Source organism: Rhinolophus sinicus, chromosome 18, assembly GCF_057876585.1.
Source record: "Rhinolophus sinicus isolate RSI-liver-muscle chromosome 18, RSI-T2T, whole genome shotgun sequence".
NCBI classification, from domain to species: domain Eukaryota; kingdom Metazoa; phylum Chordata; class Mammalia; order Chiroptera; family Rhinolophidae; genus Rhinolophus; species Rhinolophus sinicus.
Genome location: NC_142518.1, coordinates 58186835 through 58209889, shown reverse-complemented (window position 1 = coordinate 58209889; position 23055 = coordinate 58186835). Strand labels below are relative to the sequence as shown.

The 23055-nt window shown below is 32.7% G+C and overlaps 1 protein-coding gene across 5 annotated transcripts in view; it reads right to left on the bottom strand.

Moving 5' to 3' along the window:
* PCDH11X (protocadherin 11 X-linked) overlaps positions 1–23055 on the bottom strand; it is an 800197-nt gene that overhangs the window by 723676 nt on the left and 53466 nt on the right. The gene's annotated exons all lie outside the window — the stretch shown is intronic.

Genomic DNA, 23055 nt, shown 5'->3' with positions numbered 1-23055 from the left:
CTAATTTTTATTCTAAGATTGGAAATTAAGTTGACAATGGCCACACAGATTTGGTTAAAATAAATACTCAATTTATGAAGTGGATTAAGATTTGCTAGTATTAATGTTTTATTTACATATAATAAAACAATAAATATTGAAATATTTCTATAATTAATGAATTCTTTCTCCAACCTGAAATTAGAGGAAGAAAACCATCTCTCAGGTTACTCTATTAAATCATTTAGCATTGTGTTCCCTTTGAGTTACATAGACAGGAAAGTAACTCCTATATTTAAAATTAATTATCATAACTTTTTGCAAATTAAAAAGACAACTATTACTTCATAAAACTTTTTACGAAAGGACTTGTTACATGTGCTAATACTAGTCCACCTAATGACCTGTAGGTTTAGTAAACTGTTCAAATTGCATTTATTGTTTAAACATTTGTTAAGAATTTTCTCATCTGGAAATGATCATCATTTGAAAGTTTGGGAAAGAGTTCAAATCAATCTGACTTGTTCTTGGAGTTGCAAAAACCAATAATAATAAGAATAAGAAGAAAGAAATCTGCTCTTAACCACGCAAGGATGAGCAAGGATGGACTAAAGCAGTAGTTTGCTGTGGTATAAATCCAAACCCTCATACAAGGAATATTTAGCAAACTCTGGAAAAAATTTTTGTTGTCACAACTAAGCAGGAAGGTACTAGTGGGATCTAGTGGGTATAGGCCAGGTGTAATGATAAACTTCCTAAAATGCACAGGACAATTCCTGTCCCATCCCATTCCACAAGAAAGAATTATCCAGCTCCAAGTGTCAATAGTGCCAAGATTGAGAAACCCTAGGCCAACATATTGAGAGTTAGAATCCTATTTAAAAAAAAACAAAAACACTACTAAATTTTAAGATTCAAATTTTCAAGTGAATATCACTGCAACTGTGCTTGTAGGGTCCGGCAAATAATCAGAAAAGATGCTGAGAAACATAAATGTAAAGAAATTAACCACATTTGTGCATTAGAGTCATTTGCAAAAACATCACACTTCTAAGTCAGTAAGCTGTCTATAACTAAACATATTTTTATATACCTTCTTATTCTGTGTCAAATTATACATTAAACAACCAAGAAATCACCAATAAGTAATTAACTAATTGTATAAAAATATAAATGGATTAAATGTTTCTAGGAGCAGAACTTTATGACTTTGATTATTTATATGCTAGACCAGAAGAGAAACAAACTCATTTCTATTTGTGACCAATGGTAGTATTGTTTAAAACCTCCAAGAATTTATACAATATCTTGAAATTATAGGTTGTAAAATTAATACATATTTAAAATGTAATACTTCAATTTAAGTGAATCCAATTACTGTTTAATGATCAGACTATCTGACTAAAGAACTGGAGAAATCTTGATTTCCTCAGCTAACCTTTGGTTATCAACTACAACTTTAAAATAAAATTTTGTTCATTATTGGTTTCAGTTATACAAAAAAACATAGTGATTAGACATTTACACCCCTCACAAAGTGATAACGCCCACAAGTCTGCTACCCCTCTGACACCGTACATAGCTATTACAATGCCATAGACTATATTCCCTATGCTATACTTTACATCCTGTGACTAGAAGTATTTTTAAATTACAGTCAACATTCAACATTATTTTTACGAATTTTAGGTCTACAGCATAGAGGTTAGGCATATATATAATTTATGAAGTGATCCCCTGATAAGTCTTGTACACACCTGGCACTATACATAGTTATTACAAAATTATGGACAATATTCCCCTTTTCATATTTCACATCCCATGACTATTTTCTGACTACCAATTTGTACTTCCTAATCCCTTCACCTTTCTTACCCAGCCCCCACAACCACCCTCCCATCTAGCAACCGTCAGTTTGTTCTTCATATCTATGAGTCTATTTCTGTTTCACTTGTTTGTTTATTCTGTTCTTTAGATTCCACATATAAGTGAGATCATGTGGTATTTGTCTTTCTCAGTCTGACTTATTTCACTTAGCATAATACCCTCTGGATCCATCCATGTTGTTGCAAATGGTAAGATCTCATTCTTTTTTATGACAAAGTACTACTCCATTGGATAATTTTACCATAATTTCTTTATATAATCATCTATTGATGGACATTTTAGTTGTTTCCAAATCTTGGCTATTGTGAATAGAGCTTCAGTAGACATAGGGGTGCATATATTTTTTTTGAAATAGTGTTTTGGATTTCTTTGGATAAATACCCAGGAGTGGAATTGCTGGGTCATAAGATAGTTCTATTATTAATTTTTTGAGGAAACTCCATACTGTTTTCCATAGTGGCTGCGCCAATTTTCAGTCCCACCAACAGTGAACAGGATTCCCTTTTATCCACATCCTTGCCAACATTTGTTGTTTGTTGATTGACGATGGCCATTCTGACAGGTGTGAGTTGATATCTCATTGTGGTTTTCATTTGCATTTCTCTGATGATTAGTGATGTTGAGCATCTTTTCATATGTGTATTGGCCATCTATGTGTCTTCTAGGTACTCTATCCAATTTTTAATTGGATTTTTTTGGTGTTGACTTGTATGAGTTTTTTTAATTTTGGATATTAACCCCTTATGAAATGTATCAGTGGCAAGTATCTTCTCCCACTCTGTAGAATGTCTTTTTGTTTTGTTGATGATTTCCTTTGCTGTGAAAAAAATTTTTAGTTTGATGGAGTCCCATTTGTTTATATTTTTCTTTTGTTTTCCTTGCCTAAGGAAAGATATCAGTAAAAATATCACTATGGGTAAAGTCTGAGAGTTTGCTTCTTATGTTGTTTTCTAGGAGTTTTATGGTTTGGGGTCTTACATTTAAGTCTTTAATACATTTTGAGTTTATTTTTGAGTATGGCATAAGGAGGTGGTCCAGTTTCATTTTTTTTTTTTGTATGTATCTATCCAGTTATCCCAGCAACATTTGTTGAATAGACTGTCTTTACCCCAATGTACATTCTTGCTTCCTTTGTCATAGATTAAATGACCATATAGGCATGGACTTATTTCTGGGCTCTCTATTGTGTTCCACTGATCTATGCACCTGTTTTTATGCCATTACCATGCAGTTTTTATTACTATGGCCTTGTATAATTTGATATCATGTAGTGTGATACCTCCAGTTTCGTTCTTCTGTCTCAGATTCCCATGGTTATTCAGGGTTTTTTATGGTTCCATATGAATTTTAGGATTATTTTTTCAGTTCTGTAAAAAATGCCTTTGGTATCTTGATAGGGATTGCACTGAATCTACAGATTGTTTTGGGTAGTATAGACATTTTAACTATATTAATTATTCCTATCCATGAGTATGGTATAGATTTCTATTTATTTGTATCTTCTTTAATTTCTGTCTTCAGTCTCCTATAATTTTCTGAGTACAGGTCTTTTACTTGCTTGGTTAAATTTATTCCTAAGTATTTTAATTTTTGTGATGCAATTGTAAATGGGAGTGTTTACTTTTTTTACTTTTAATAGCTTTATTGAGATATAATTGTCTTCACACTTTGAAAGTATGAAATTTACTGGGTTTTTGCATCTTCAGAATTGTGCAACTATACCCATGATCAATTTTAGAACATTTTTCTCACCTCTAAAAGTAACCTTGCATGCTTTAGTCATCTATCCCCAACCCAACCTTTTCCCTATTCCTAGCCAACCACTAAGCTACTTTCTGTCTCTGCAAATTTGCCCACTCTGGACACTTGATAACAATGGTCTCATATAACTTATGGTGCATCGTGACTGTCTTCTTTCACTCAGCAAAATGTTTTCAAGGTTCCTTCATGCACACACCACACATACAGTTGTAGCCTGTATCCAGACTTCATTCTTTTTCATGTCCAAATAATATTCCACTGTATGGATACACCACATTTTATTTACCGAGTCACTCTGCCCCCAACTCCCTCCCATCTATTACCCCAACAAATCTAGTATCCATCTGACACCATACATAGTTATTATCATATTATTGACTGTATTCCTTGTGCTATACTCTACATCCCCATGACTATTTTGTAACAATCAATTTGTATTTCTTAATCCCTTCCTCTTTTTTTCACCCATACTCCCAACCCTCCTCCCATCTGGCATCCATCAAAATGTTCTCTGTATCTATGAGTTTGTTTCTGATATGTTTGTTTGTTATTGTGTTCTTTAGATTCCACATATAATCAAAATCACATCGTATGTGTCTTTCTCTGTCTGACACTCCATTCAGCACAAATGCCCTCCAGGTCCATCCATGTCGCCACAGATGGCAAGAACACATTCCCTTACTTGACCAAGCAATATTCCATTGTATATATGTAGCACCTCCTCTTTATCCATTCTTCCATTGATAGACACACAGGCTACCTCCACATCTTGGCCACTGTAAGCAATGCTGCAAGGAACATATGGATGCACATGTCCCCTCAAAGTAGCATCTTGGATTGCTTTGGCTAAATACCCAGAAGTGGGATTACTGGCCCTTTGTATCTTGTTATAGCCTTTGTTTTAAAGTGTATTCTGTCTGGTATAAGTATTGTTACCCAAGCTTTTTTGTTTGTTTTGTTTCCATTTTCATGAAATATCTTTTTCTATCTCTTTATTTTCCATCTGTGTGTGTGTGTGTCTTTCAATCTGAAGTGAGTCTCTTGTAGGCAGCATATTTAAGGGTTATGTTTTCTTATCCATCCCACCCTCCTATGTCTTTTGATTGGAGAATTTAATCAATTTGCATTGAGAACAATTGTTGATAGAAACATAGCTCTTCCCATTTTATTACTCATGATTTTTATCTTTTTTCCCCGTTTTACAGAAGTGCCTCTAACATTCCTTGTAATACTGGTTTGATGGTGATGAACTCCTCTAGCTTTTTCTTGTCTGGGAAGAACTTTATCTGTCCTTTGATTTTAACTGATACCCATGGTAGAGTACCCTTGGTTGTAGGTCCTTAGTTTTCATCATGTTGAATATTTTGTGAAAATTCCTTCTGGCCTGTAAAGTTTCTGTTGAGAAATCATCTGACAATCTTATGGGAGCTCCCTTATAAGTTACTAGTTGCCTGTCTCTTGCTGCTTTTAGGATTCTCTCTCTGTCTTTAACCTTTGCCATTTTAATTATGATATGTCTTGGTGTGGGCCTGTTTGGGTTCATCTTGTTTGGGACTCTGCATTTCCTGGGCTTGTATATCTATTTCCTTCACCAGGTTAGGAAAGTTTTCAGTTATTATTTCTTCAAATACGTTCTCAATCCCTTGATTTCTGTCTTCTCCTTCTGGTACCCCTATGATGCAAATGTTGTTACACTTCATATTGTCCTAGAGGTCTCTTAAACTATCTTCGTTTGTTTAATTATTTTTCTTTTTATTGTTCTGATTGGGTGTTTTCTTCTATCTGATGTTCTAAATTGCTGATTTGATCCTCTGCTTCATCTAATCTGCTGCTGATTCCTTCTAGTGTATTCTTCATTTGTTACTGTATTCTTTATTTCTGACTAGTTCTTTCTCATGGTTTCTAAACCCTTTATTATGCTTGCATACTCTTTGCTGAAATTCCCACTAAGTTCCATAAGTATTCTTATAACCAGTGTCTTAAACTCTGTCTCTAGTAGTTGGTTGCCTCCATTTCATTTAGTTCTTTTTCTGAAGGTTTTTCCTGTTCTTTTATTTGGGACATATTTCTTTGTTTCCTTACTCTGGTTGCCTCTCTGTGTTTGCTTCTATGTATTAGGTAGATCTTCTATGTCTCTCAGTCCAGAAGGGAGGCCTTATGTAGTATGTGTGTTGTGCACTCCAGTGGTGCAGTCTCCCTGGTCACCAGCTCATGTATTCCAGCCTTGTCCTTTTTGTGTGTTGTGTGTTTTCTCCTGCTGTAGTTGAGACTTGATTGCTCTTGCACATCAGTGGGTGAGATTGATTCCCAGGCTGACTGGCTGTGAAATTTGGCTATGCCCACAGTGTATGAGTTGCTATGTGGGGGCTGACCCTTCAGATTAGGATTCACCCCAGCGGGCTGTTGTACTTGTGGAGACACCCCTTTGGGTGCACCACTTGTGGGGTTCACTGGATAGTCTTTTGATGTGGTCTGAAGCTGGCCTCTAGGTATGTTCTTTCTGGTGTCTCTTGGGAGTGGCTCCCATGACGGCCAATTTCAACCTTGCCTGTGACCGGCCTGGGGTTATCTGGTAGGAGCTACAAAGCTATATGTGGTTGGTTGCTTCCTGTGCTGGATCTGGAGGCATGTGGGGGTAGCCTCGTAGTGATCTGAGGCTGCCGCCACCAGCCACCAGTATTGGGTCTAGGAAAGCCTAGCAAATGGCCAAGGGTCCCTCTAGGCCTGTTGCCACCTGCTGGTTGCCTGTAAGCCTCAGCCATTGAAAGAGCCTTCTTAGTTGTGTGGGCCTGGCTGGTTGACCTGGTGTTGAGAGTGTCCCCAGAGATGCAGCACTAGCTGGCTGGAGTGGGGTCCTATGGAGTCACGAGGCATGGTTGGTGGTTTTTACAAAGTTAACTGCAGATTCAGTTCTTGTGCCAGTGCTGGGCTTGTGACCACTTTCCAAAATGCCCTGAGATCACCGTGGCCAGTCAGCACTTGATTTGGGCCCGCAGATCTTTGAGAGCCACCCAAGAGAAGCTGCAGCACAAGTTGTGGGTGACTGTGTGCCACTGAGAGCTCCCTATGTTGTTGTGGTCCATCTGCTGCTATAAAAGGTTTCCACAGCTTGCGGGGCAGGGCCAGCCACCTAGGAGCCAAGAGTGTCCCTGGTAATGCCATGCTAGCTGGGTTGCAGTAGGGACCCAGGGCATTACCAATGTGGTTCACATGCAGGGATTTTACCAGACCAATTCAGTCTCAGATTTGGTCCTTTTGGGGAGGGTTCAACATAGAAAAAATGGTGCCCTCCTGTAGGGTACACGTGAGGTGGGCTTCACACATGGGCAATGGCAGCTGTCCCTCTAGCCCCTCGCTCCAAAGCCACACAATTCAGTCTTTCCCAATATATGTCTGGCACCTCTTGAGTTTCCACCTCTCTACCAGGGCCCCGGTGAGTGCTTGAAAGTCAGTGAGTCTGTGTGTGGGCCCTTTAAGAGGATGTTTGGGTTTCCAACCACCCTCCATCTCACCAGGATGGATGGACAGGGTCCTCGCAGATTTTTACCGCCAGGTATTGTGGGGACTCCTCTTTCTGGCATAGAACTCCTGGGCTGGTGAGCCCAGTGTGGGGCTGGGACCCTTCACTCTTCAGAGGGGACCTCTGCCACTGATGTGTCCCACCTGGTATTCAACCGCTACCTGTAATTTTGGGGTCAGCCTATTTTGTGTCTCCACCCCGCCTACAAATCTTGATGTGGCCTCTTCTTTATATCCTTAGTTATAGGGGTTCTGTTCATCTAGTCTTCAGATGATTATTGATGTTGATTACTCTATAATTTAGTTGTAATTTTGATGTGATCCTGGGAGGCACATAGTGTTTACCTAATCTGCCATCTCGGAACTTCCATCTCAACTAAAACTTTAAAATCAAGTTTTGACTTAGGTTCCAAGACAGGTACTTATTCAATCAGACCTAAAGCTATAGATGCCAAAGAAAAACTGAAAATATGGGAAATATATATACAGAATAGGCATTATTATATTTACCTTATGTGAATAAATGTCCAACTATTTTTATTTTATATTTATGTAAATTTAAATCTAATATTGTTCATTATTTCTTAAATAAAAATGGTGACTGGATTTGATCTGTGACAATACCATATGAAAAACCACAGTGGTTTAAATATCTAGTTTTTACAATAATGTCATGCTATTATAATGTCATTCTTAGTGTTTCATGCATTGCTTAGTGATTTACTGATGTACAGTCAGTAAACATAGGTTTATGAGAAAATACGAGAAATTTTTCATGGCTCACTATCTAAATTACTTTTTATCATGTTGAGTAATAATGGATAATCTAGTGTACAGTGAAAGAAAAAAAATCATGACAACAGAATTATCACTATTTGTAGTCTACCAGGAAGTTGATCTAGTATATCCCTTACCTATTATAACAATGCCTTTCTAGTATTCTGCTGAAAGAGCTGTCACAACTGTCAAAAGATATGACATTTCTTGACAGTTAAAGGTTATAAAATAAATGCTTAATATAAAATATGTAAAAACAAATTTTTAATTTGACTGTTTTGAATTAGGATATTTTGGGAGTTTTTTCTCCTTTTTTAGCACATATATTAAATAAAGTTTACCAATTAATGTCATAAAAACGAACCTATTTTCAGTCTATGTACATTTACAAGTCCTATTTTAAAGGGAGGGAAAAGTATATATTTAAGTATAATCAGAACATGTATGTTATATTTGGAAAGTCACGTGTCTTGACAAGTTTTTTAGAATAAAATGATCTCAAAATCAAGTTCCAAACAATAATGCCCACAAAAACATTTGGTAGCATTAATAAGTTACTGTAATTAAAGGATGATAATTGGGTAATGTAGTAAAAATAAGAAATTTGTTTTTATAATGTAAAGGTATTTATATGTCAAAGCCATTATTCTTGTATTTTCCCTCTGGAAATCAAAGGAGAAGTTCAAATTGTAGGTATTCACAGCCTCTGTCTGTTACTACAGCTTTAGGAAGATGCAAATTGCTATGAGAGAAATAGTTTAAGGATACATATACAACTACCAAAACATCTTGAAATAAAATATACCTGCACCAAAATAAATTGTTAAAAGAGGAATTTATTTAATCAATGATGCTTATTACATTGAAGTCTGTGGTATGTACAAATTCCAACTTGAAATTACCTTTAAAAACCCCTACTATTCTAAACAAACACACTAATTTGCTGTGACTTACCTATCCTCTTAGGAGAGGGAAGATGCTGCTCCTTGTAAAATATTATATGTGTAATGGAAACCAAAACAAGGGTGCTAAAACACTGATCTGAACTAAAGAGGGGAGCTTACATAGGATATAAAACTGAAAGCAACAAAGGAACAAAACAAACAAAAAAATAAAAACTCATAGACATAAGCAATAGTTTAGTGGTTACCAGTGGGTAAGGGGGGAGGGAGGTGGTAGATGGTAGATGAGGGTAAACGGGATCAAATATATGGTGGTAGAAGGAGAACTGACTCTGGGTGGTGAACACACAATGGGATTTATAGATGATGTATTACAGAATTGTACACCTGAAACCTATGTAACTTTACTAACAATTGTCACCCCAATAAACTTTAATTAAAAAAATAATAATGGGGAAAAACATCTAATGGAGGTATAAGTTTATCCACTCCCATGAATAATTCTGGATTTTAAAAATGCTTTTTGGGACTCTTGATATACATTTTTTGTAGTAGAAAATTTCTAGGAAGTATTTTTAAAATATTTTGAAGAAAAATAAAATGTAATTGAAAGAAATATAATTCAAATGTTATTATTAAATACAGAATGAAAAGTATTGAATATAGTTTTGAATAAATTAGTTATATAGAATTATACACATAATAGCATGCACAAAGAAGCCTGAATATTAAAGCAGTACTCAGGTAATAGGCTTTGAAGTTATGTTTTGATTATCAAACTCTAATTTAATGAAATCACTATTTCTCAAAAATTTCACAACCCTGAGATACATATTTTTGAAATATAGTAAAACCCTATCAATGATAGCGTACATATAAACGTTTAGTAAATACTGCTTTTGTCTTCTGAAAATAGATTTTCTCTGATCAAAATCATTTGTGATTTGGCAAGCTTCCAAGAGGTAGGAGAAATCCACTAATATAAAGCTAAGGGACCTAATAATAAGCAATCTGCATTTTACATCATTAATCTAAAATCTAATGTATACTGTTAAACTATTGCATTATTAAGCTAACTAAATTCACTACATCATTTCATATTTAAATTGATTTTTATTATCACTAGAATTATTTAGGTTTATAGAAATTGCTATTAACACTATTAACTAGATACTTCAATCTAATTCAATTATTTGTATTAAGGATTATGCTAAAATATTTAAGCTATCTCTAAAAATTTAAAGCAAGTTTCAAAATAAACATACTTGAAATGTGTTTACTGATTCACTTAATTGCTTCAATTTCCATGAATAATGTCACATACAAGATCAGGTACCCTTATATGCACAATTGACTTTTAAAATAGAATTCTGCATCATATCTGGTTCCATGAGTCAATCTGTGTAGAACATTTTGGGGGGAACATTTTAAATTTATCTTTAGGAAAATGATTAGTTCTACTAGAATAGGATATAAGCATGATATGAGCATCATGTATCTTCCGATGATGACTTATGTGCCCACTCTCCAAAACCCCGAGTGAAAAAATTCTGTCAAACCCATGAACAAAACCAAAAATATGATGGAAAGACAATTACATGATTATTGCTGACATCATGTTTTTGTTTTTGTTTTTCATGTTGGTGGATGAAGAAACAACAACAGAGTACAAATTTGATACTGCATTGATGGTATCAATTATTCTCAAACCAGTGTAATGAAGGAAAATATAAATTGTTCTGTTAAAAGTGTTTATGAAGAATACATTCATGCAGATAAAGTCACTATACTTCTACAGAAACCACTCAGAGCTCTTGATCTACAACCTATTTCTTACATGCACATGAGGTTCTCTAGCTTATCATCTCTCTAGGCTACACCCAAATGACCTCCAGATACACAGCTCTTTAGGGGAAATCGGTGTAGAAAAGGAGAAACTGGGTAACACATTTAGCTTTTTTTAAACTTAATTGTTTAGAAGATTGGTCAGAAGTGTAATCTCTCATATGTTTTTGTAAGTGCATGGAAGCAAAGAACAGCTATCTTTATATATTGGAATGTTTAGGGAAATCCTATGTCCACAATAAAATAATTTTTAGTGAAATTATGTGTGCTTTCCATACCTTTCTCTTTCCTACTTAGCTTTAGTGAACACCACATGAGATGAACAATGCCAGCTCAGAAAAGTATTCACCCTATATAACTTTGATGACAGCATGTATGTTGTCAGATCATTCTTCACAAGCTAATCTTTTGCCAATTGAGCTAACTCAATCTGAGAGTTATTCAGCTACAATAAATGGAGAGTGGAATTTGACTTTGTGCAAGTAATAGTTGACTTCACTGATTTATGCTGAAAGTGGCAGCTCTTTGGCTGAAGGCAGATCAGAGTTTCAGGAAGAAGATGGAACATAAAATGTCAAAGAAAGAATTAGTTTAGATATTTCGGGCTTTATATACTGTGACTATGTATTCTGGTTGTCCCTGTTTAATTATTAAGAGGGGCCCTTTTCACTTTCAAAATGATCCTTATGTGAAGGATAAATTCTATGGTCACTCTCGTTTAGTACAATGCAAATAGATGACAGAAAACCAGATGAGATGAAATAGATGTTAAAAATATATACACAAAGATATATACCAGGCACACAAGGATAATTCTTTCTTTAATCTACAAACTGAATGTGAACTCTACAGGTCAAACCATTTGTCCAATATCCCTGTGGAATTCATTTGAGAGAGAAATACTTAAAATAACTACAAATATTGCATTAGGAATCACCAAAATAAGCAGTTATCTTTTAAAGCAACTACTAATAACTGCAGTTAGGAGAACAAATCTAATTATTTGTGAAACAAATTGGTAAACATACGTGAAAGCACAGAGTTATGTAGTCAGTTATTTGCGGGGGGAAAAAAAAACAAGGGAAAAATCTTAAAACATTACACTAACATAAAACACAAAAGCGGTTGTCAGTAAAAAGAATTGTCAATAACTCATTGTGGCAACACACTGCAAATATGGGTAAATCAACTATCACTAACTCATTGAAGCAATCGCAAGTTTAAGAAACCTTAACAGCTGCAGCAGATGAAACAATTGTCAATAAGCTGTGTAGCAAAGCATAGAGATACTTTGGAATAACTCTTGAGGTTATAAAAGACAATAGCTTATGTTTACTTACAGTTGTAGCTAATCTAATTAAGACATTATGCCTTAAGATGGAAAGAATACAAAAATAATTGCTTCACCAAATTCCAGACTTGTCTGATAGTATAAGAAATAATTTGGTAAAATGCTATATTTATATTCATTAATACCCAAATAAGGTCGGCCACTATTTTGTGGGGTATGCAGAACATTATCTAAGACAGGAGTCAATTTTTTTGGCCCAAACCTTTAACAGTCTAGAATATAGAAGGCCATAATTAAAATGAGATTAGTATTTACAAAACAGCCACAAAACAAGTGGAGAAAAAATTTCAATTACTTTAAATTACTTAAATTTGCCATAGTATAATTATATTTGTGTAGACAAATATTGCTCAAGAAGTCACGCCTAATTAGATAAATAATAGCAAATTTTTTAAAGTTAAAGAGATTAAAACTTAAGTTTTATTATTCTGGCTATTTTGCATGTAAATTAGTTTTCTATGTGAGACCTCTAGCTTTATAAAAATATTTTCATTATATCACTTGCTTACTTGAGCTGAAGCATCATTTGAAGGAGTAAGGCAAAACTGCAGGCACCTAAACATACCTAAAAACTCATTGCAGGATGTCTGGAGAAAATAGATTTCAGAGAAATGTCTAGAATCCTAAAAGCTACAGGTGGACAAACTAGTTCAGCCTATATAGAAGCCAGCCAACAATGTTCAAACTAAGTGCTATATCTACCATCCCCAATGAGGAAAATTTCACTTTTCCTGTTCCATGAGTACTTCCAGTTACAGGTGCATTCTCATACCATTGCAATGATAGGATGGTCATTGCTACTTTAGCTTAGAAAGTTCTAGACTGGGTTTGGAATTTAGAATGTATTTGAGGGGGTAATATGGTGTTGAAGACAATGGTATGGTTATCCATAACTGATCCTTTAGGAATCACTTTCCTTACAGTAAAATTAAAAGGTTTACATGACTCCTTGAAACATGCAAAATTTGTTAAATACAGAGTGCCCCTTTATCCTTGGGGAATATGTTCCAAGACCCCCAGTGGATGCCTGAAACCACTATAGTACTGAACCCTATATACATGATTTTTCCTATACCTACATGTCTATGATAAAGTTTAATTTATAAATTAGGCACAGTAAGCAATTAACAATAACTAACAATAAAATAGAACAAGTATAACAATATACTGTAATAAAAGTTATGTGATTGTGGTCTCTTTTTCAGAAAACCAATGTGAATGTCTTTTTCCTTCATCACAATTACACAGATAGGAGATTCATTTTTAATTCATATCTTAGCAATCTCAGCATATGATTTTTTTTTCTTTCCTTAACTCAAGAACTTCCAACTTTTCACTTAAAGGAAGCACTTTACAGATTCTCTTTGGCATATCTATTAATAATTGCCAGCATCACTATTCCTAGGCTTTGGGGCTATTTTTAGGTAAAATAAGCATCACTTGAACACAAGCACTGAGATACCTTGAAGGCTGATCTGATAACCAAGATGGCTACTAAGTGACTAACGGATGGGAAGAGTGTACAGCACGAATACATTGAACAAAGAGATAATTCACGTCATGCTACTCAGAATGGTGTGCAATTTTAAACTTATGAATTATTTGTTTCTGGAATGTTTCATTTAATATTTTTAGACTGTGGTGACCATGGGTAACCAAAATCACAGAATGTGAAGCCATGGATAAGGGGGGACTACTGCACTTAAGTCCTGAGAGAAAATGCAGTGTGACACCACAAATGAAGTACAGAATATATTAATCGACATCAGAGTCTTATAATCATCTTGTGTATTGAACCAATATCAGTAGCCTTCATTTTACATTTTTTTATTTATCAAAGGCAGTTGAATATCAGCGAGTTACTTGCTTATTCCTTAGTGTGTAACTAAACATGATTATATTTTCCAGCTTTTCAATAGGTATATACACTCTTGTATTCATTCATATGTGATCATTCAGTGACTTAAATAAAGCACTATGTTCAACTAAAAGTAATCTATAAAGTTCTACACTTCTTTACTTATAATCCATTTTTTTAAAAATATGTGCATCCCTGGATTGTTTAGAGTATAGCTTTGTTCTTTTACCAACCATTTACTTTATTATTTTCATGACTGATAGCAAAGTCCTCCTTGTCCTTGACCAAGCTATTTTTAATGGATGCTTCTAAACAAACTCTTGTCCTCAGAGGATATCTATGCCCTCTCATAAACCAGGAATATATACTAGAAACCATGAAAGAAAGGCTTGTCCTAGCAAATCTCATGCTTAAAAAATTGTATTTAAAACTTTTAAAATTTACAATGATTAAAAAATTTTAAATGTCAAATCTGTTACTACATTCTCTCTCCTACAGAACCCATTACAGAAAGACAATTGTGATTCACTTACAAGAAAAGAAATAGAAAAACAGAAAATGATTTCGTGTGAAAAAGAAAAGACAAGGGAGGAAATTTTATTTTTTATGGCATATGAATGAGACGTAAATAAAGCAATTCCAGATGGTAGAAGTTGTATATGAGAATGTATTCACATTAGCAGTATCATAGTCACGTGGAGAGCCAGCAAGAGGGAAACACAAATGAAGAGGAGATATTTGATTCAAGAGATAGCTAAAGAAAGTAAATAGAAGTTTATTTGTTTGTGTTTTTTTAATTGAATTAAGTCCAAAAATAAATATGAAGCCAGTGGCATTGATTGAGAAAGAGAATAATGCTGTCATATTTTTCTCTGTGTGCATATCTATCTATCATCTATAGATAGATCTATATCTATCTATATCTATCTCTATATATAGATCTACCTATATCTATATATATTATGTAAAAATAGGTATGGGTTGCAAAATAAGCTTTTGAAAGAATATAAAGCTTAATATTAGAGAAATTGGGGGAGACTATAATTAATCTTCAACTATAGATTTAAACCAATAACTATTGTTTAAAGAACACTTTTCTTAAAGGCACTCAGGAAATTTCATGTTTTTTCTTATTTTATTAATTTTTATAATATCCCTACTGATAGAAAAGGATGATTTTAATTTTCTCCATTATATAGGAAAGGAATTGGAAGCATAGATAACAAGTTTAAAATTAAGATAATAGAGTCATGTAATTACCACTACTAGTACAGAAATTACCATTTTCATCAAAAATATTTTATTTCTGGTTTCAAAACTGTTTTGCAGATACATCTTGGCAAAAGGTATTAATGCCATAATTGCAGACCTAGTAAAAAATAATATAAATTAATGAAGATGCTTGGTGAAAATCTAATAAAGTTGATTGGAAATTTTAATTTTTCTGAAACTATGAATACTTAAAATAATGCCATGTCCTTAATGTCAGAATGACCAATGCAAGATAAAAATTTTTAATGTAATAAATATGTTTTCTTCCTTACTGTCATTGGTGTAAAACTACATTCACTGTAATGCTGGTTATTAAGTTCCATGGAGACAGTGATTATTTTTCAAACATATTTTTACCCCCCAAGACTTTGTATATTGGGCACTCATTAAGTATATGTTAAATTTAGATTTAATTAGAATAACATATTAGTTAGTAGTCAGTTACTGTAACAATTAAGACAATATTTAGTAAAACAGCTTTCCATTCTTTAGAATTTTACTTCATTCTATTGGAGAAGTTTAAAATAATGGACTTCCACATTCAAAATAAGCAAGAGGATGAGAAACTTTCATGATAATATCCTCCACAAAATAAAATTCCTGATTAAATGATATCTCAAGGACAAATGTAATTTAGGTTAGATAATCCAAACTTTCATTTTATAATATTCAACATTTAAAACTCCTCATTTTGTTTTCTAAAACAAATTCTAAAATTACTTTTTGAAAAGGTCTTTTACTTGCTTTTCCTATTATATAACTTTGTACTGCTTTTCCTAGTTTACCTGCAAGTATAGAGATGTCTACATGTAGCAATTAAAATATAAAACCACTAAACGTTCTCTCAATGTATCAAAAAAGCAATAGGTTTCTCACCACTGGTCATCTAGAATTACTTCTTACATTTCGCAGTAAATTAAAAACATGGACAGCTATAGTATTATTATTTCAGTTTGTAAAACACACATATTTGTGTGGTTATGTGGATATTCTATTTTGATGAATTGAACCCTCTAGTAATAAATATTTAACATTTTATCGATAAAAACATTATTACATACCGTGTTTTCCCCGAAAATAAGACCTAGCTGGACAATCAGCTCTAATGCGTTTTTTGGAGCCAAAATTAATGTAAGACCTGGTCTTATTTTACTATAATATAAGACCAGGTGTTATATCATATCATATCATATAATATAATGTAATGTAATGTAATATAATACCGGGTCTTACATAATATAAGACCAGGAACATAACATAACATAACATAACATAACATAACATAACATAACATAACATAACATAACATAACATAACATAACAATACTGAGTCTTACAAAATATAATATAATATAATATAATATAATATAATATAATATAATATAATATAATACCGTGTCATATACTAATTTTTGCTCCAAAAGATGCATTGATGGTCCGGCTAGGTCTTATTTTCGGGAAACATGGTATTTGTAGAATAAGACTGGTGGACCTACAATAATTTCTGCAAACAAAAGACCAATAACTTCTAGTTAAGAAAATTAAGCTTTAAAATTAAATTGAACATAAATACTTTCCTTCCTTTGGTAACCTCTACTTGCATTCAGAAACTAAAAGACACTTCAACAAAGATGTACTAAAATTTAATTTGTGGTCAAAGCAATTTACATGATCTATTATGCTACTGTATTATTTAATTATTCACACTTTTTAATTGGTTTGATAAAGATGATTGTAAACTGATAAATGCAAAGGGAGAATAATAGTTTCTTTAGTATTTGATTTTTGAGTGAGAACTACTTTTCATGTGCATTTTACAGTTTTTGCTAAGTAATTTATTTATAACTGATCCAAATTCACATTAAAGCATGAAACATAATGCTTGAAAAAAACATAAAGCTATATGAATTATTTTAGAGATCAAATTAAAACAAAACCAGAAAGTTTCCCCCAAAATGACCTTATTGCTATTGTCGTCATTTCTGAACAATAAATCATCACCTCTGGTACAGAAAACATTACCAATCCATCAATTGTTTCGGTCTAAGATTGAATGAAAAATTATACTTCAGTTCATTAAGAGGGTGCCTCCACAGCATAAATGTTGTTATACTTAATATAAAGCGGTGTAGACTAAAAGAATAATTAATGCCAAACAAACTACCCACATTGTAACATTTATTATCTTAGATCATTTGCACTGATCAGAATTATAGATAAGCCAGGTAAGTCTGTATAACCAAACATTATGTTTTCCTTAAGGAGATCTATATCAAGTAAGTTTGTGTTGTATAAATATATATTTATATTCAGTTTTAAGTCATACCCTTTGGCAGGCACAAAATCAAGCATCATATTGGTTTTTCTTTAGATACAGTGAACAATAGAATAACAGATAAATAAGTCTGCACCTAACAAAATAAACATAAAACTTATCAGTCTTTCTTACAGTTAGTTGGTATCAGGTCAAGGGGCAGGATGTGAGTAAATTAATCAGCTTTGGACATGCATTTGTTCCTCAGAGTCTCAATTTAAAATTCTAAAATTGAGCTACCTAAAATGCCCTATATATATGAGTATTCCATGTGGGACTATTAATAACAGGTGTATTTAATGAAAGGCATTAGTGGACTATGAATATTAAGCAGGACTCTGATAATAGAAATGAAGTCAAAAGTTACTTAATCCTATTAGTATTTTAATAAGACCTGACAGCACTAATTAAAGATCCATTTATGAAGAGAATGAGTTTTATGTTGTTATTTTTCCCCATTGGAGGTACACTTTGATAATAACCCCCAGCTTTCAGGAACTTAATAGCCATTAGCATTTGATCGTCATCTCTTTTGCTTTTTAGCACAGATCAAAAATGTTAATCAGCATATCACAGAATTCAAAGAATATAAAATCAAGTTATCTTAAAGCTGAAAGGTTGAACTTCTAAGTACAACTTCATTTTAGTTTAAAAAATGAGGAAATCACTATATTTAAACTCCTGTGAGCCTCTTAGAGCCAACTATGCTATCTAAAACAATTAAACACATTGTTTGTTGTAACATAACAATAATCTGTGTGCAAGGGCATTAATTAATCTTTACTCACTCCTCCTGATACTACGCAGCACTTTGACCTATGGTTATATAGGATAAATAAATATTAATTCCTTCAGAATAAAAAAGTACTATTGCAACATTACTGACTATACTTCCCATACTGTATTTCACATTCCCATGACTATTTTGTAACTACCAATTTGTACTTCCTAATCCCTTCATCTTTCTCACCCATCTCCCTAATCCCCCTCCCATGTAGCAACCATCAGTTTGTTCTCTGTATCTATGAGTTTGTTTCTGTTTTCTTTATTCATCTATTCTGCTTTTGAGATCCCACATATAAGTGAGATCATATGGTATTTGTCTTTCTCAGTTTGATTTATTTCACTTAGCATAATACCCTCTAGGTCCATCCATATTGTTGCAAATGGTAAGATTTATTTTTTTAATGGCAGAGTAATACTCCATTGTATAAATGTACCACAATTTCTTCATCCAATCACCTACTGATGGGCATTTTGGTTGTTTACATATCTTGGCTATTGTGAATAGCACTGCAGTATAGTGTCAGATGGATACTAGACTTATTGGGGGATCACTTCATAAATTATATAAATGCCTGACCACTATGATGTACACCTGAAGCTAATACAAAATAATATTGAATGTCAACTATAATTTAAAAAATATATAGTCACAGAATGTAAAGAACAGTATAGGGAATATAGCCAATGGTAATATAATAGCTATGTGCGGCATCAGATGGGTAAGTAGACTTGGGGTTATCACTTTGTGAGGTGTGTAAATATCTAATCACTATGTTATTTTGTACAGCTGAAACTAATTATATTATATATATATATATATATATATATATATATATATATATATATATATATATATTCTTGCTCTTTGTCTCCACAACATATTATTCAAAGCTTCATTCTTGGCAATTTGATTCAAAACTACCCAATATAATTGTAGATAAGATTTTCAAAGTTTGGATTTTCTAAACCAGGTTTTCAAAACAAATCTAACTTTAACCTTAGTTTTGTAAATTGAAGCTCTTGATTAATAGGGAAGATGTTTTGCTCTCATTTAGTTTTAAAAATAAAGACCAAATATATCTTTTTCAAAATAAAATAAAAACAAGGGCCCAAAACCTTGATTATGTGAAAGGACTCTACCTAAGATACAGTTTTCTTTTGAGCTTGATAGAAAAGATGAGTCTGCTTTATGAGATAGGCAAAATGGGTGAGGACTTTTAGTGAGATTGCCAGTCTGAGAAAAACTTAATCTTCATTCTCCATCTGCATAAACAGTCAACCTTTGAAACGTCGTTATGCGTGCCTCAAGGAAACCAGTCAACACACTGTCACTGGACTTGTATAGAACTATTACTACTGATATATATGAAGGAAGATGAAAATATGAAGCAGAAAATGAAGACAGATGTAACATCATTATTTAAACAAATTTCCCTTGAATTCCAACCACGGGAAGTAGTAGGTCCTGTGGTTTATATCCATACCCTGAGTCAGATTAGGTGCTTGAGATATATTTTTGTGTGTGAAAATATTGGCTTCCCTGTGCATGATACTTAAAGTATGAAAAAAACTTATAAATAACAGACCATCATAATAATAAAGTGAAAGTTAAGGAGATATTGTAATTGTTGTAATTTCCCACTCTGGCCAAAAGCTCTATCAAATACTGTAAGGGCCAAATGGCATATATATATATATATATATATATATATATATATATATATATGTATATGTATATGTATATGTAATCTCATATATTTTATATATGATATATATATAAACACCAATATATATATGTGTGTGTGTGTATACATATATATTAGATAGATGATAGATGCAGATAATTATATACTTATAGTAGCGCTATGTAAAGTGTATATGATACACCATATATAATATATAAAATAATAAATTTAAAGTATGTTGTTTAATAACATTCATTAAAATGATACATTTATAATATATGTAAAATAATGGAACACATATGTATAATATATAAAATATAGATAGCTATAGTTATAAATCTTAAGCATAGGTAGCCCAAATTAAAGGAAATTATATCAAAGTATCATAGGGAATTCTCATTATAGCATGACTTTACTTGAAACATAGAGAAACTATTTCACTTCTGGATTTTTAAAAAAATGACAACCAACATCATGGATCTTTCTAGATGAATCTTTTTTCCTTATAGAGTAACCTTGTCTCTTAAACAGTTGAAAATCAACCTTACTAAGGTCACATAGATAAGTTTTATTTTAACATAATATTCTTTCTACTAAGCAGAATCACTTGGTAATCACTTCATTCTTTCAATTCTCATTTTCTCCTTCTTTTTCTTTTTTTCTCTTCCTTCCTTTTATATTGAACTTGCTGTGAATCCCGCACTCAAGGTTATCTGTCTGTCTGTCAATCAAATCTGAGTCAGAAGACCTCATTCTGGTTCACAACTCTATACCAGTCAAAAGCAAAATAAATTTACTCTAAATTGTATTTTACAATATTTAAAATGTGGAATAGTAATGCTTGCCACAGCATTGTGCCAAAGTATATCTACTATCACAAAAATGCATAAATTAATTTAAAATATTTATATATTAAAATTTTGAATATAAATATTCTAAGTTTTAAGTCTTATGCCATTTTATATTATACAGATTTTTAATGTGTTTCATAAATCTTTTCTACCACTGCCTTTATTTTCAGTTAATTAATATAGAATTGTCAATAGTAGGACCCCTTCATGTGTAAATTGACCTACTGTTTCCTAGAATTTTTCTCTATATGTCCCTCTTCTCTCACTTTGTTATCTGAACTTTTCATGTAAATTTTACACTTCCCTAGTTTGGATAAACTATGATTTTACTAGTTTTGTCTATTCAACAAAAAAATAGAACAAATTGGTATTAATTAAATTATCATCTTATTGTGCGGGACCGAGGGTCTTTTAAAATAAATTATGAGGCCCATTTACTTTCAAATTGTAACAGTTATTAAAGTTTATGGATGAAGCAAAACATGTTTCTTCTCTTTTTTTTATTTTTTTTTTATTTCACCCACCTATCCCCCTAGCATACATACTAGTTTTGTGACAGGACCTTTTTGTAAGTCGAAGTGTGATCAGTTAACGTCACCCCATGTCATAGCTCTCTACATGCCAGGGACTATGCTCTGTATTCCATATTCATTATTTTTAACAAGCAGTCAGAACAGTGTTTGTACATGGGGCCATACAAAGCCCAGCACTTTAGGTACATCATAAAGTTCACTTTTGGCTTATCACATTCTAAAGCAGAATGAAATCTTAGAGCATGTCTATTTCTAAGATTCAGCTAAGAACTACTGGTGAGCCTATCTTTTTGCTATTTCCTGTCAATCTCTCAAAGAAATTCAGATGAAAACAGATTTTAACAAACCTAAAATTATTCCAGTAGGTTTATTTGTGTTATTTGAATTTGTTAATCAGCTTTCAAGACAAATCAGAATTTTTTTTGGAAATTCATTAAGCTGCCCTGAGGAAGACATGACAAAATTATTCTTTGAGTAAAGCACTGCCTTTCAAAACAACACATTTGTCAGGATGGTTGGGTGAAGAGATCCTATTAGTAATACCTGATTTTAATTTGGTAAGTCTTTGATTTTACTAGTTAACTTTTATTTTCCAGTTAAGCTGTTTTTCTTTGTTTAGGCTGTGCTGTCCAATATGGTAGCCACTGACCACACGTGGTTATTAAAATTAAGATTAAATAAAATTTAAAATTCAATCTCACTAACCACATTTCAAGTATTCAAGATGAAATAAAATTTGAAATTCAGTAACACTAACTACATTTTAAGTACTCAATAGCCACGTGACCAGTAGCTATCATATTGGATACCAGATTATAGAAATGTAGTAATTGCAGAACGTTCTATTGGACAGTATTGCTTTAAAGATAATTCCACTGTGCTACATAACTTACGATTTAAACTGATAATCGTCATGTTTCTATAAATAGCCAAATGTTTTAAAGCATCTCCAAAAATCTTCAATTCAGGTATATTTCCTCTCTACTTAGTGCTTATGTTTTCCAATTCTGGCCCTGTGACATTTATATCATCATCCTCACATTATGAAAGAAGCAACTAAAAGTCAAATTAAACGGGAAGTGTCATGTCTAGTCTGTGGTAAACACAAGGTTGTGATCTATATCTTTCTGATTCCTACATATTTTTCCACTTCATGAAATAAGGAGATACCATTGAATGGATCTTACTTAAAATTACTCATTTATAAATAATCTATCACTTTTCTTTCTGTTTTTACTTCTTATACTCACACAAAAGTCTGCATTTCACTCAAAGTCACTCAAGAGATCTATAGCCTTCAATTCCTAAATGTATTTATAAACAAATATATCTTCACAACGTATTGGCATCAGCTGAGCAGTTTGCCAGTATTATATATACATCCTCAAGGCCAAAACCTTCAGATGATATACATCAAAATAACTTCTTTATATATTCTTTAAGTATTTTTTAACATTGGTGATTATATTAATCCTAACATGGTAACAAATTGTCAGAAAATGTTTATAAAACTTTGAAAACCCCTTGACCATATCTATATTAAATCTACACATGCGTTCTTTTACACATTTTCCAAGATCATTCAAGTGCTGGTACTACTTCACATACCAATGTCTGAGTTTTCTACTACTCTTTATACCATTTAGGTAATTTAAAAGAATCACCCATTCAACTGATAAATGCAGTCACTGTGCACATATTTTGAAGGATACCAAATATTTCATTTATTTTTGTT